At 42.2% G+C, this 14,074-nt stretch overlaps 1 pseudogene; it reads left to right on the plus strand.

Annotated features, from left to right (window-relative positions):
• The first annotated feature begins 8,309 nt into the window (after window positions 1–8,309).
• LOC125106815 (40S ribosomal protein S12-like) lies at window positions 8,310–8,704 on the plus strand (annotated as a pseudogene).
• The last annotated feature ends 5,370 nt before the right edge of the window (window positions 8,705–14,074 follow it).

Raw genomic sequence — 14,074 nt, forward strand, 5'->3', positions numbered from 1 at the left:
CAGCTTTTCAAAGATACACAGTAAAGGAAAGGAATAAGATTTATTCCAGATTCCTGAAGATTCCTATGAGAATTCCTTCTCCCATATGTACCCTTTCCCTCAAGGCTGCCCACGCCAAATCCCATTCCACCATCATTTCTTGGAACTCAATAAATCACAGCCACTTCTCTCTGCAAAAAGCCCAAAGAGGACACAAGTGGCACATGGCAAAGGCATATTACCAAAGTAAGGCTGAGGCCAAGAGTTTTACTTGATCTTAGCCAAAAGGCCGAGAAGCAATAGAGGCCAAGAGTTTCTATGATGGACGAGCCTTTTCACTCTGAGCAATCTCAGATGCAAGCCTGGCCAACAAACTTACTGCTCAGAAAGCACCTTCGACCATGAGTTCTACGTGACTCAGAGCAGACACCTGCAGTATCTGATAAACCTATTACTCTTTAACACTTGATCTCTTTGGGGTGCCTGGGTGGCTCAGTGGGTTAAGCCGCTGCCTTCGGCTCAGGTCATGATCCCAGGTCCTGGGTTCGAGCCCCGCATCAGGCTCTCTGCTCAGCGGGGAGCCTGCCTCCTCCTCTCTCTCTGCCTGCCTCTCTGCCTACTTGTGATTTCTCTCTGTCAAATAAATAAATAAAATCTTTAAAAAAAAAAAAAACACTTGATCTCTTTGGTCCATATTTCTGGTTATAAATATAACCATGGACTATGTTGAGCAATTTATCACTTTCACCATAATATTTTACTAAAAGTTATTTTTTGGTCAAAAAAATATATATATATGGTTTCTTAACCAAAACAATTTGTGATCATTGGACTTTTTTTTTTTTTAAAGACTTTATTTATTTATTTGACAGAGAGAAATCACAAGTAAGCAGAGAGGCAGGCAGAGAGAGAGGAGGAGGCAGGCTCCCCGCTGAGCAGAAAGCCCGATGCGGGGCTCGAACCCAGGACCTGGGATCATGACCTGAGCCGAAGGCAGCGGCCCAACCCACTGAGCCACCCAGGTGCCCCAAGTGATCATTAGACTTTTGAGCAATTGTCATTAGTGGATATTTTTTAAACAGGATAATTTCACGACTCATGCAAATATAAAATAAGAACAGGTCAAAGATGTTATTTAACTCATTGACAAGTTAGAGGACTAAGATAATTACAATTGGTTCAAAGAATAATTCAAATATTTATATGTACACACACACACACATATATATGCAGTCAGTAACACTGAAATGAATTTATAAATTGATGCAAAGTTAGAAAAACTCCAGGACAAAGGGAACCCAATTGCATTTCCACACATCAAAATTTATCTGCATGTCTGTGGATAAGAGCCCTTTGCATTGCTCTCAACCATCTACAATTCATAGACTTACAAAAGGATCACTCAGAAGGGCATGTTTAGACAATATCCACCTGCTTTTCTATTAAACACACCTGGTAATCATTTTGCTCTGTTTCAACATCTTTCACATCTCTCCCCACATTGTCTTGTTTAATCCCCTCATTTTACAGATAAAGAAAAGGAGGCCTAGATGAAAATAGCAGCCATTATAATATATTTGCCATGCAGAAGTCAGTCAAATCTGAAGTTCGGGGCACCTGCTTCTCCGGGACAGTGCTGGACCTGGACTTTTGTGTGTGTGTGTGTGTGATTTTATTTATTTATTTGACAGAGACAGAGATCACAAGCAGACAGAGAGGCAGGCAGAAAGAGAGAGAGCTTGGGAAGTAGACTCCCTGCTGAGCAGAGAGCCCAATGTGGGACTTGATTCCGGACCCCGAGATCATGACCTGAGCTGAAGGCAGCGGCATAACCCACTGAGCCAACCAGGTGCCCTGGACCTGGACTTCTGACCTTCACTTCTCCATCTTCCTTCAGTCACTATGTTCCTTTATTTCCACCGTTCATTGAATTAACCTATTGCTTTTCATTTCCTAATATCATCCTTCTGCCAACCTCATTCTTACCCTAGGTCAAGGCGACAGTCTGTTTTGTCTAGTGACTTCTCATAGGTAACCTCAGCTGCTGTCATTTTATTTGCCAAACTTGGAATAAAGTCAGAGCCTTATGTTGTTTCTGCGTTACTATCCACTGATAAGCCCGAGGTTTGTGATCAGAAAACAAGAACTGCTTTGAATCCCACAGACCAAAAAAAAAAAAAAAAAAAAAGTAGGTTAGCACAAAGTATCTTTTCGTACTTTCATTTCTCAGTTTCTGTTTTTTTCTCTCAGAAGAGTTAACAGAGAATGCAAACCAGCAGGAGATTTCCCGGTGGGTTAGCTGGGACTGCTGTCTCTCATGGAAACTAACCTGTCAATCTCTTCCTCCATCTTCCCTACTTTCAAATCCTCTGCATCCTCTAATACTCTGCCAGAGGCAAAGTCCTTCACAGAGTGGCCTGTATACAGTTCAAAAAGGGGTCTTGATATATACTGTGGGATGACTATGCTTTGAATCAAGAATGATAGGGACATGAAATAAAGCAAAAAGCCATGACAGGAAATCAGATAGCAAGACTTGTCCACTGCAAGCCCCATGGGACAAGATGGAAGGACACTTGGGTCAGATTTCCTAGCATTCAGTGCCACTGAGCAAGGTTAAGCTGCTTGCAGGGCTTGCGAAATTTGGCTACAATCATCTAAGGAAGTGAAAAAGCAACAAGGAACCAGAACAATCAATTTACCTACAGAGAAAAGGTATCTTGATTTATTTCCTCTTGCATTGCTTGCTATAAATAGCTTGGCATTGGCCTCCTTGTACTTGCTTAAGGGAAAGGATTTGAGGTCTTATTGTTCTTCCTTCTGTTATACTGATACATGAAAGGGCAAAGGTGGAAGGCTACTCCCCATTGGCAAAGTTCTGACACCAAACCAGCTGAACTAAGGAGGAGACTCATGAGATTGGCATGTTCAGAGATATTTGGTAGTCCAGACAGAAGTAAATCACAAGAAAAAAAAGAAGTCATAAGACTCATTTCTACAGAAAGGAAGTGGCTAATACATGGTAGACAATACATACAGAATGGTCAGGGGAGAAACAGAGTGAGAGACCACAACCAGTTTCACTATATGGTTACTTGTTTAAAGGTTTTTTAAAATTCATATTGGAGGGTACCTGGGTGGCTCAGTCAGTTAGGCATCTGCCTTCACTCCGGTCATGATCCTGGGGTCCTGGGATTGAGCACTGTGTCAGGTTCCCTCCTGGGCAGGGAGTCTGCTTCTTCCCCTCCCTCTGCCCCTCTGCCCTGCTCATGCTCTCTCTCCCTCAAATAAATAAATAAAATCTTAATAAATAAATAAAATCTTATTAATTGATTGATTGATTGATTGATTCATATCGGGACTGAATCCACAATATGTAAACTTGACACTCCTGAGGGAGGTCGGATCAGACATTCTCAAGGAAAGCTTGTCTTCAAATGCCTACCCTAAATGTGGTATACTGTGCTTTGGGACAGCGTGCCACCTGGTGGTCAATGGTAAATTTGTTTTCAAGTTGGGGGTCAGTAAGCCAACCAAGTCAAAGGTCTAAACTAGTACTGTCCAATTTATCTGTAAAGCGAGCCACATATGTGGGAAGTATGTGGAGAACTGAGGACCATGTGGGTGCTAGCATGTGTTAGCAGTTTCTGTAGAAATGGGCAAAGGTTGTGGGAAACATTTCTTGAGAATAGAGATGATGAGAGATGATTCTTGGTTTGACCCTAGATTCTTCCCACTAGGCCATCCATCTCATCTAAGAATGTGTTGAATGATCCACAAGCTCCAGGAACTGAGCCTTATTCTGGGTACACAGCTTTTTATTCAGGAATATTTTGGACCACCTGTATTGACCTGAGGTCAGAGTGGGTAATGAATGAGGACTATTTGTGCTGAGCGTACTTAAGTGGAGCCCCAGAGTACTAGTACATATTATTTAAGATTTTTTTTTAATTTATTTATTTGAGAGAGATCACAAGTAGATAGAGAGGCAGGCAGAGAGAGAGAGAGAGAGAGAGAGAGAGAGAGAGAGAGACGCAGTCTCCCTGCTGAGCAGAAAGCCCGATGCGGGACTCGATCCCAGGACCCTGAGATCATGACCTGAGCCGAAGGCAGCGGCTTAACCCACTGAGCCACCCAGGCGCCCCTATTTAACTCCAAGTTTAATGAGGGTCACCTGGGGCACCTGAGTGGCTCTGTTGGTTAAGCAGCTGCCTTTGCCTCAGGTCATGATCCCAGAGTCGGGAGGTCGAGGGCTGCACTGGGCTCCCTGCTCAGTGGAGAGCCTGCTTCTCCCTCTGCCTCTGCCACTCCCCCTGCTTGTGGCGCACTCTCTCTATCAAATAAATACATTAAAAAAAAAAAAAAGTTGCATGCACCACCAACTGAGCCAGGCAGGCATCCCTCATAACCTCACTTTTATGGTTCAGCATTCCTAACCACAAAAAGACTTGAAACCATTCACAATCTTGAGATGTACAGGTCTGTACCTGCCTAATGGCCTGGGAGTTCCAGAAGGAGGAGACACGACTATACTGAGAGACAGCAGGTACTGGAAAGGAGAATGTCCACAGGACAGAAACCCTATTTAATTCACCCAGAGAGTGTCTGCATTTGGTTTTTCCTCCATCGGTACCTTCTCTGACATATGTCTGCACAGCTGTCATGCCATGGAAGAAAGTTATATATATCAAGATGTTGATTGTAACACTGAAATAGCAAAAACTTGGAAAATATCTCAGTAATTATGATCCCTATGGAACTCTTTAATATGGCTTGTATGGCCAGGCATCTAGTTTCTCCCTGCCTCATGGACCTCATCTGTGCTTAGTTCTCTCTGTTCAGGCCACACTGAACATGTGTTTATCCCTCACACCAGTATCCCTCTCACCACAGGGCTTTTGTATCTGCTCTTCCCTTTACCTTTTTAACTCTTCCCGACTTTCAGATCTCAGTCTCCTCAGGCTGTCCCTGACCTTCTGACAAGGAATCCCTAATCTTTAAGCTTCCCGCTCTTACAAATATGTACTCTCAGAGCATTTTTCTCATCCTTCTACCTCGCATTTTTCATGATGTATATTCATATGTATATACACACAACTGTTTTGATTAATGTCAGTGGCCTCCATTGGTGTGTAAGTAGACAGGGTCAGTGTTCAATTTCATTCTCTATTTCATCAACACCTAACACAATACATTCCATAACTATTTGTTTAATATGTATATCAGTGAATGCAATTCTTATTTGTGGTGATTTTCAAAATACTTAACAACTAATATGGCACGGACCCTTCTCATTCACCACTGGAGATAGCCATTAAATAACCAGCATAACTACACATGTCAATGTAAGAACCTATTTAGCCAGAGTGACTCCATGTTGGCTAAATAGCCATTTTGTTGTTTGTGCAGTAAACCTAAATGGACTCTCTCCCCCAGAGAAACTTACTTAGAAACAAGTCCGGCAAACCAGTAAAATGTAGTCGGCTAGTTCCTGATAATAGAGCCCAGAATACAAGGACGAGTCAGGCCAGATGGAGACATCTAATCAGTACGAAGTACTGTTTGTAACAGTGAGAAGGTCTTGCCCAAACCAAAGTGACTCCATCTTGGGAAGGACGACAATCTTATTATTCACACTGAATATGTTAACTGACTAAGCCTTCCCAAAAAGTACTGTTTGTAACAGTTCCTGGTATATAGTAATCTTGAATAACATGTCACCAGACCAGATAAAACTAGCCAATCAACAAGAGACACACAAACCCGGTGGGTTAAGATACTAAAATATGGGTTACGGTTTTACCCAATAAAAGGTAGCCTGTAAGATTGGGAGGGGTCACTCTCTTAGGAGACGGCCCTGACCAGTCAGTCAGTCAATTTTTGAGCCTGTAAGCTGGGGGTGGTCGCTCTCTTCAGAGACCGCCCTGGCTGGTCAGTCTGACTTCTAATGCTTGGCATAGAATAGAGCTTTGCCTAACTTTAATTTTGTTTCAGTCTCATTCCCCTGGCCGATCAGTCTGATTTCTAATACTTGGCATAAAATAAAGCTTTAAATAACTTTCACTTTGTCTCAGTCTCGTTTTGTTTAATAACAGTCAACACCAACTATATATTAATCCTGACTGTATTACAATACCAAGGGTTCTTTCTTTTTAAGTTTATTTATTTTTTTAGTAATCTCTACACCCAATGTGGGGCTTGAACTCACGACACCGAGATCGAGAGTTGCATGTTCTTCCGACTGAGCCAGCCAGGCACCCCCACGATCGTAAGGGTTCTAACATAAACTTATTGCTTTCATTCTGACCTATTACAGGATTTACATGGGATTGTAAATAATTAAACAATAAATTTAAAATATATGCAAAAATCAAATCAGATCTAGATCTACATGCTGAGTTTGAATTAGATACTGAATCATTTAGGTTTAGTATCAGCTGCATGTAATAGAAAATCCAAATTAGGGGCACCTGGGAGGCTCAGTCAGTAAAGCACTTACCTTTGGCTCAGGTCACGACCCCAGGGTCCTGGGATTGATCCCCACATCAGGCTCCCTGGTTAGCAGTGAGTCTGCTTCTCCTTCTCCCTCTGCCTGCCACTCCCCCTGCTTGTGCTCTCTCTCTCTCTGTCAAACAAATAAAATATTTAAAAAAGAAAGAAAGGAAGGAAGGAAAGAAGAGAGAGAGAGAGAGGAGGGAAGAAAGAAAGAAAATCAATCCACGTTAACAATGAATAAGTCTTGGGGTGCCTGGCTAGCTTAGTCAGAAGAACGTGTGAGTCTGGATCTCAGTGTTGTGAGTTTGAGCCCCACACTGTGTAGAAATTATTTTTAAAAATAAAGTTAAAAAAAATGAGTAAGTCTTGCATGCAATAAGGTTTCATCATCACACATATACATACATTCACAAATCCAGTCTGGAATTAGTATGGAGACTTCAAGATATCATCAGGAACACAGGCTCTTCAAGCTTTCTGCCCCTGCCTCACTGGAACGTTTGTCTTCATGGTCTAAGATGGCTGTTGGAGTTCCAGCCATCACATTTACATTCTAGACAGCAGGATGGAATACTAAGGTGAAAAGCAAGAGAGAGAAAAAGACATGTATCAACCTTTAAATCGGTTTTCCAAAAACTGCCATATGATTTTAATTCCTTGCATCTCACTGGCAAGAATTTAGCCATGTGGCTACACCTAGCTGCATGGGAGACTGGAAAAATGGGAGCATTTGATCTAGGCAGTTATGTGACAAGCTAAAATCAGAGATTGTAGGACTTTGGAAGATGAAGACAAGTTGGGGTAGGTGGCTAACAGTCTCTACTTCAGACAGATTCATATATTACACTATTTCTTTTAATGGGAGGGAATACAAAAAAATTTAAGAAACTGGTTTAAGGGGTGCTTGGAAAGGGGTAGTAAGAAGAGGAGAATGGGAATGGAGTAATACAGATGAGGATGGAGTTATATTTCTTTTTTTTTTTTTAAAGATGTTATTTATTTATTTAACAGAGAGAGAGAGAGAGATCCCAAGTAGGCAGCGCAGCAGGCAGGGAAAGGGAGAAGCAGGCTCCCCACTGAGCAGAGAGCCCAATGCGGGGCTCAATCCCAGGACTCTGAGATCATGACCTGAGCCAAAGGCAGAGGCTTAACCCACTGAGCCACCCAGGTGCACCTTCTTTTTTTTTTTTAAGATTTTATTTATTTATTTGACAGAGAGAGAGAGATCACAAGTAGGCAGAGCAGAAGGCAGAGGGAGAAGGAGAAGCAGGCGTCCCCAGACCACACGATTTTGGGTTTGAATTGACCAATTCAGCCTTAGTCCAGAATCCCCAAAGCCCTCCCTACCCATGGAGAATGATAAAGGCATGTGCCCCAAGTCCTCTCCCTCTCTGCCTGCACCTGCCTTGACCTTTCCAAGTGCTCAAGTGGACCCTTGCCCCATGCTATGTACTTCCTCCAGATCTTGTGAGTAATAATCCTCTCTTTCAATTTCCCTCCTAATCTTTTGTTGAACCATGGCAACACTGACATCTTGCATTTCTTCAGCAAATATTAATTTAACAAAATTATAACAAAAACATATTCTGGACTTCTAGAATAAGGAAAGGAAACTAAGAAATTGGAGGTATAGTGCAAGAAACCACAGTGTAAGGGAAGATTTCCACAAGCAACATTAAGACATTGTAGACCCATTCACCAGTGAAACCAGTGAAGATTTTGTTAAAAAGCAAGCAAAAAATCAGTGTTTGTCTTTCCCCACCATTGCCACCGAGTCTCTGGGAGGTGGAGGCTCAGGTGTGCTCCAGATTGGACTCCACCCGTAACCCACTGCCATGGCTGAGGAAGGCATGGCAGCTGGCAGTGGAATGGGTGTTGGGACTCTGCTTTGCAAGAGGTGCAGAAGACCATCCTCCTCCACAACAGCCTAGCATGTGGAATTCGCTAAGCAGCCAAAGCTTTAGACAAGCTCCAAGCCCACATTTGTACGCTTGCATCCAGCTGGGATAACGCTGTGTCTGTCAGTTTGGTGGAGGCCTTTGGTGCTAAACACCAAATCAACCTCATTAAGGCCAATGACAAGAAACTAGGGGGATGGGTAGATGGGTAGGCCTCCGCAAAGTTGACAGGGAAAACCCCACAAAGTGGTTCGTTGGAGTTGTATGGTGGTTATGGCAAAGACTCTCAGACCAAGGATGTCGTCAAGGAATTCTTCACGTGCTCAAAATGAACAAATAAAAAACTTGGTTCTTGTTGAAAAAGCAAAAAACAAAATCATTTAAAATCTCTAGAAATGGGGCACCTGGGTGGCTCAGTCGGTGAAGTGTCTGCCTTCGGCTCAGGTAATGGTGTAAGGGTCCCGAGACTGAGTTCCATGTTGGGCTCCCTGCTCAGTGGGGGAGCCTGCTTCTCCCCCTCCTCCCTGCTTGTGTTGTCTGTCACTATCTCTGTCTCTCTCAAATAAATTTTAAAAATCTTAAAATAAATAAAATAAAAATAAAATCTCTAGAAATGGTCCCTCGGACATATAGCCTGTAAAAAAATACTTACTAGAAAGAAAAAAAAAGAAAGAAATTAATTTACTGAAACAAAACAAAATAAAAACTACTAAAATTCAGTACAACTACTAAGAGTCTATGGTAATTAAGCTGAGACCTGCTCCTCCTTACCCCACTCCCACTCAGCAAGATGAACACTCAGGACCAGTACAGCCAAGAAAGAACACAGCACTCCCTCTCCCCACAGTTGGAGGGCTATTTCCTACATGCAGCAGGACATCAACATTTCTGTCTGGTCCCCATCAACCTTTTGTGGAGGCTTACTTCTTGTGAGTGTCACTGGGAAATGAGGGCTCCTTTCTTCTGCCCAGTTCTCACTCACAGGACTGAGGCTCTACCCTGGATGTGGTGCCTCTGGGAGTCCACAGCTCTGATTGTCCTCGCTTCTGCTCACCAGGCAGTGGTTCCAAGCTGGAAGAGGCAAGCCAGGAAGATGTGATGTTACTACCCCCTCTCTACTGAGTGCTCAATTCCTATGGCAAGAGTGTCACTGGGAGGGGCGCCTGGGTGGCTCAGTGAGTTAAGCCTCTGCCTTTGACTCAGGTCATGATCCCAGGGTGCTGGGATCGAGCCCGACATCGGGCTCTCTGCTCAGTGGAGAGCCTGCTTCCTCCTCTTTCTCTGCCTGCCTCTCTGCCTACTTGTGATCTCTCTGTCCAATAAATAAATTTTTTAAAAATCTTAAAAAAAAAAAAAAAAGAGTGTCACTGGGAGAGAAGTGTGCCACTGTCTCCCATCCCCCCTCGGAGTACTGGCTCAGAGATTTTGCCTAAGGAAAGAAGCAGGATGAAAAAGACAGCTCTTACTCTATTCCCAAAGACACTGACTATCTGCTATCCATGCGGAGAAGTTCAAGCCTGAGGGTTCTCTCAAAAACAGTGGAGATTGTGGTGACAGGCAACTAAGAGGAGAATGACATCTTTATTAGATATGTAGGTAAAGTATAGGCCAGCTAGAAAACCTGGGAAAGGGAGGAAGGAAGAGCCTACCTGGGATCAGAATAAACTCAAATACTGCTCTCAAAAAACCATTCTGTCTGGGCACCTGGGTGGCTCAGTAGGTTGAGTGTCTGGCTCTTGACTTCAGCTCAGGTCGTGCTCTTAGGGTCTTGAGATCAAGTCTTCTGTTGGCTCAGTGCTCTGCGCGTGGTGTGGAGTCCGCTTGAGATCTTCTCTCTCCTTCTGCTCCTCCCTTAGCACATTCTTCCTCTCCCTCTCTCTCTCTTTCAAAATAAATAAATAAGTAAAATCTTGAAAAAAAAAAGGATTTGAATTACTTATTTTTCTTATTTTTCTGCGAGACAGAGACAGAGAGCAAGAACATAGGGAAAAGGGCAGAGGCAGAGGGGGAAGTGGGCTCCCATCCGAGCAGGGAGCCCGATATGGGCTTGATCCCAGGACTCTGGGATCATGACCCAAGCTGATAGCAGTTGCTTAACCAACTGAGCCACCCAGGTGTCCCACAATAAACAAAGTCATTAAAAAAAAATTCTATTCTGTCAAAGGAGCCTGAATTGCACTGGTTTCATCTGAAGAGCAATTTTTGCACCAGGCCTTTGCCAAAAATAATAGAGTAACCAGTGGGCAATTTAGTGGAGTCTAACAGTGGTGCGGTCCAAGGAAGAGATATTAAAGAAAGCCCTGCCAAAATGTCCACATCCCAGAGTGACTAGGGATGATGAGGGCAACATTAGAGGTTTACCACAGGTGAAGGGGAGGGTGGAGAGAGAGGAGAGTATGCTAAAATGATCCAGCCAGTCACTAAACAAATAAATAAGCAAATAACAACAGCAAGCCCTATTGGAAGGGTTACTACGATATTATCGGAAATGTCCAGTTTCTGACCAAAAGAAAAAAATTACGGTACATGCAAAGAAACAAGAAAGCATGAATTAATGCTGAAACAAAAAAACAAAAACAAAAAAACAGGGAACACATACTGCATGTGAGAGCATCCAGATGTCAGAGTTAACAAACCATACCTTCCCAGTAGCCATTTGTTTCATGTTGGTGCCAACCTATAGAGAGGAAAGGTCCTGGCTAGAAATGCCTGGAGGCAATGCCACTTCCCCAGTGTGTTCTTACGACTACAAGATGCAAGTCAGCAACAGCCATGAGGAAATGCTGGGGAAATAAAATAAGGTTTATTACTGACAAGTCCTGGAGGGTTGGTACATGGTTCATCCGGGGCTATACAGTGAGATCAGGGGTATAGACAGAGAACATGGCCCTGGGGTTTTGCTGTTACTGCAGTCAGGGGTGGGTTGCCTCGGGTTTTACAGGTTCATTCTCTATTGGTGAATTTAGAACCTAAAAGTAGGAATTAAAGTGCATGAAGAGAAAAACATAGCCCCTCAAATACTAGCAAACCAAGTGGCAATATATAAAAATGGTGCACCATGACCAAGAGAGATTTTATCCAAGGAATGTGAGTTTGGTTTAATATAATTATTTTATTTATTTATTATTTTAATGCCATATCACTAAAATGAAAAAAGAATCACATGATCACCTCAATAAACACAAAAAAGCATTCGATAAAATTCAACACCTTGTCAGGAAAACAAAACGCTCAACAAACTTCAACAAACAGGGACAGAAGGGAACCTGACAAAAGAGTATCTATAGGGCGCCTGGGTGGCTCAGTTGGTTGAGCGAATGCCTTTGGCTTGGGTCATGATCCTGGAGTCCCAGGATCGAGTCCCACATTGGGCTCTTCTCTCTCTGACCCTCCCCCTTCTCATGCTCTCTCTCCCTCAAATAAATAAATTAAATTAAATCTTTTTTTAAAAGAGTGTCTATAAAAACTCACAACTAACATATTTAACAACTAACATATTTAATGGCGGAAGACTGGATTTTGGGACGCTTGGGTGGCTCAGTTGGTTAAGTGTCTACCTTCAGCTCAGGTCATGATCCCTGGGTCCTGGGATAGAATCCCACATCAGGCATCCTGTTTGGTGGGGAGTCTGCTTCTCCCTCTGCCTGCTGCTCCCCCTGCTTGTGCTCTCTCTCTGACAAATAAATAAATAAAATCTTACAAAAAAAAAAAAAAAAAAAAGAAAGACTGGATGTTTTCCTCCTAAAATCAGGAATAAGACTAGGATGTCCACCTCGCTATTTCTGTTCAAAGTTGTAATAGAAGGTTCTAGTCAAGGAAATTGGTCAAGGATAAAAGAAGGCATCCAGACTGGAAGGGAAGAAGTAAAATTATCTCTGCCCACAGATGATGTGGCCTTAAATAGAGAAAATCCTAAGGAATTACCCGAAAAACTATTAGAAATAAGAAACCATTCTATTTTCATCAAGGCTACAGAAAACAAGATCAAATATTTTCTATATACTTTCAATGAACAATCTGAAAATGAAATTAATAAAATAATTTCATTTGAAATAGCATCAAAAAGAATACAACTCGGTTGCCTGGGTGGCTTAGTCGGTTAAATGTCTGCCTTCAGCTCAGGTCATGATCCCAGGATCCTGAGATCGAGCCCTGCATCAGACTCCCTGCTCAGCAAAGAGCCTGCTTCTCCCTTTCCCTCTGCCTGCTGCTCTGCCTATTTGCACTCTCTCTCTCCCTCTCTGTCAAGTAAATAAAATCTTAAAAAAAAAAAAGAAGATAACTCTTAGAAACATACTCACAAAACAAGTATAATATTATATGTTGAAAACTATAAAACATTGCTGAAAGAAATCATAAGATAACTAAATAAATTGAAAAAAGTCCATATTTTTATATATCAGAAGATCAGAAGACAATATTATAAAGGTGACAGTATTCCCCAAATTCATCTATGGATTCAATGCATTCTCTATCAGAATCCCAGGTGACTTTGTAGAAATTTACAACCTGATTCTAAATTGCACATCTTATTACAAGAGCTTCTGAAAAGCTCAAAACAATCTTAAAAAAGAACAAACATGGAGGACTCACATTTCCTCATTTCAAAATACACTACAAAGTAATGGTAATCAAGACAGTATGGTACTGGCTTAAGATTAGACATAAAAATCAATGAAATTTTGATGTGAGAGCCCAGAAACAAACCCATGTGTCTAGGGTTTATTTATTTAGTTACTTATTATTAATAACATATAATGTATTATTTATTTCAGGGGTACAGGTCTGTGATTCATCAGTCTTATACAACAGACAGCATTCGCCACAACACATACCCTCCCCACTGTCTATCACCCAGCCACCTTATCCCCCTACCTATCTCCCCTCCAGCAACCTTCAGTTTGTTTCCTGAGACTGAGTCTTTCATGGTTTGTCTCCCTGTTTGGTTTCATCTTGTTCCATTTTTCCCTCTCTTCTCCTATGAGCCTCTGCCTTGTTTCTCAAATTCCACATATCAGTAAGATCATATAATTGTCTTTTTTTGATTGACTTATTTCGCTTAGCATAATACCTTCTAGTTCCATCCATGTCATTGCAAATGGCAAGATTTCAGTTTTTTGATGGCTGCATAATATTCCATCGTATATATGAACCACATCTTTATCCATTCAACTGTCGATGGACATCTAGGCTCTTTCCATAGTTCGGCTATTGTGGACACTGTTCCTATAAACTTTGGGGTGCATGGGCCCTTTGGATCACTACATTTGTATTTTGGAGGTAAATACCCAGTAGTGCAATTGTGGGGGTCATAGGGTAGCTCTATTTTCAACTTTTTGAGGAACCTCCATACTGTTTTCCAGACTGGCTGCACCAGTTTGCATTCCCACCAACAGTGTAGGAGGGTTTCCCTTTCTCCGCATCCTCTCCAACATCTCTTGTTTTCTGACTAGTTAATTTTAGCCATTCTGACTACTGTGAGGTGGTATCTCATTGTGGTTTTGATTTTTATTTCCCTGATGCCAACTGATGTTGAACACTTTTTCATATGTCTATTGGCCATTTGGGTATCTACTTTGGAGAAGAACATAAGATTCTTGATCTCAAGGTCATGAGTTTGAGCCCCACATTGGGGGTTGAGATTACATTAAAAATTTTAAGAGGCCCCTGGGTAGCTCAGCTGGTTAAGCAATTGACTCTTA

The sequence above is a fragment of the Lutra lutra genome, chromosome 1 (assembly GCF_902655055.1).
Source record: "Lutra lutra chromosome 1, mLutLut1.2, whole genome shotgun sequence".
NCBI lineage: Eukaryota > Metazoa > Chordata > Mammalia > Carnivora > Mustelidae > Lutra > Lutra lutra.